Genomic DNA, 2,473 nt, shown 5'->3' on the forward strand with positions numbered 1-2,473 from the left:
AGGGGGAGCACGGGAGGCAGGAGAGGGGAAGATGGATGGGGCGGGGAGAGAGTGGAAAGAGGACATCTCCCAAGAGAGCCAGTAAAGCACCTACACATACTATCTAAATAAATACTACTTTTCTGTCCCTAATTTTGACATGTGTGAAAATAGACCCTTTTGCTGTGCCTGCTGATGGATCCCAGGTATCTCAGTGCCTGTGAGGGGCGTCCCCAGGGTGGGGGCAGACATTCCTGAGAGATCCCCTTCACGTCAGGATGGAGGCAAGGAGGGAGCTGTAGACATCCACTCACTGCCCCTTCCCACAACCCCTCCAGACCCAACAGCCAAAAAGCCCCAGATATTGGGCAACTTTAGCCTACCCCCCCCAAGGAAAAGGCAGGATTCCTCCCCATGCATACCTTGCAACCCTCTATCTCTTTTCACTGAAGCGTCTTGTAGCCCTCAAGGTCACAAGCTTACTAAAAAAACATAAATGGGAAGGACTGTTTCTGCATGGTTTGTAAAGAGAAAATACCTGTGTGCATGTAGGAGGAGAAACCATCCACTCAAGCTTAATTGCCCAGGAGAAGGACCCATGGGAAGTCTATTATTTCAACCCACCATCATTTCCCTAAAATTGCTAGGGACTTCGGTTGATTCGGCTTGCAGCTGGGGACCTCCAGGAGAGACTCTCACACGGAGTCAGGCGTAAGAGCTTGGGGTCTTTTGAACATTGCTACGCAACAGGCAGTAACTTCAAGCACGACGCTGGCCTAAGTCACATCAGCTTCTTGTCCGGGTCACTGAGGTTTCACAGCACAGAGTCAGCAGCTTTCTCAGCTCTGGTTAAAGCAAGTAGTGAGCTAAAAAGGAAAAAATGGTCTGAAGCCAAGCCTTTAAAAGCCGAAATGACTGTGGCTTACACATAATCCACCGCTAAAGTAGGCCTTGGTTTTTATTGAGCTGGCTCTCCAGTGCACATTCCTGCATCGGCTGCTTCAAATTGCATCAGGCAGGAGCGTCACACCGTGACTTGTTCGCAGCTTGGACTGCAGCTTGGTTTCCGAAGGAGCGAGCTGACAAGCAAGGTAGATTCAATCTTGCCATGCAGCAAGAGCCTTGTGTCAATATTTGGGTGTTGTTTGGGCAAGCTTCTGTGAGAAGTAGTTTATTTTGCCCAAAGCTTTGGCCAGGAACTAAATATGCTAGAAGGGGCAAGACACACAAGGCCTATCCATCAGCTTCTTTCCTCTGGATAAATGACTGTATTATTAACATTATAATCCATCTATCCAGCATATCCGAACATGATTCAGGACCCATTTCTGCCAGCCCTCCTCCAGGACCAAATGAGGGTCCCCAAGCTGGAGGGCATGAGGCTTTTGGTGGGTTTTCATTCTAGCAGTCCTGCCATTTCCTGAACCTCCCTTTACCTACTGCTAGACAGAGGAGGAACGGTTTACTTCATCTGGTAGTGTTTGGGGTCAAACCTCCTTTAAACCAAGAAGTTAGTTAACCCCCAAAAGGGCTGGACACTGTACCCAACAACTTCAGCAAAACTTTGAAGCCATTAGTGATGCTTGCATGAAAACGCAGGGAGCTTGACACAGCAACAGATAGCTGTAGGGTCCCAAAACAAAGGCATCTTTGCTCCCTTTGGGGATAACCAAGCATCCTGGGGTCTTCTCTTCACACAGCCCGAAAGAGGATGGGATTGCCCAGGTGGCTGAAGCAAGGTCCCATGGGGATCGCAAACAGAAGCAGCAGAGAAACATTGACCCGATGAACATGTATACATGCACTTACCATATAAATATATACTTTGTTTTTTTTTTCCCCTACTTCTCCTGCGGTTTCATGAAATCAGATGAAGGCATCGAACTGGGCTGTGTGTATAAGCTAGCAAATCACTCACCACATGAACTGGGACCGTCCGGAGGTTTTACATCTTTTTTCCATTAGAAACAAGAGACTCTTGTAATTCTGGCACCGAGATGAGGTGAGGGCATAAGTTTCCATGCAAAGCCCTATGATATCAGCCTGATTATGGGGAAAATAAAAGTTCGACAACACAGCAGTTGGAGAAAAGCCAAAAAAATAGGCAAAATGAGAGGCTAAGCCCTTGTCTGAGCAAAGCTAAGAGAGGTCAGTTTTCCTGCCAGCTCCCTTTATCATGGTCAGTTTGCAACCACACATCACTACCATATAGTAGTGTTCCTTGATAAAAAGTCTACATTTGCAAGGCTGGCAGGTCTGTCATCTGGCCACATGGCTCTCACAAAAGCCAGGAAAAAATAATATTTATCTTGAAAGTATTTATTAAAAGAGGCAAAAGATACAATGGAACTGGGTTGGCTTTGGGAAATTGTCTGTAAACTGTAGAGGAAAACATCTGAAATGGTATCGGTGCTTTAACAGACACATACCGCAAATGCATTTTTACATACAGATATAAAGCAGGAATTATGCTTTTGGGAGCCCAGTTTCCAGG

The sequence above is a fragment of the Egretta garzetta genome, unplaced genomic scaffold (genome assembly GCF_000687185.1).
Source record: "Egretta garzetta isolate BGI_Z169 unplaced genomic scaffold, ASM68718v1 scaffold351, whole genome shotgun sequence".
NCBI classification, from domain to species: Eukaryota; Metazoa; Chordata; class Aves; order Pelecaniformes; family Ardeidae; genus Egretta; species Egretta garzetta.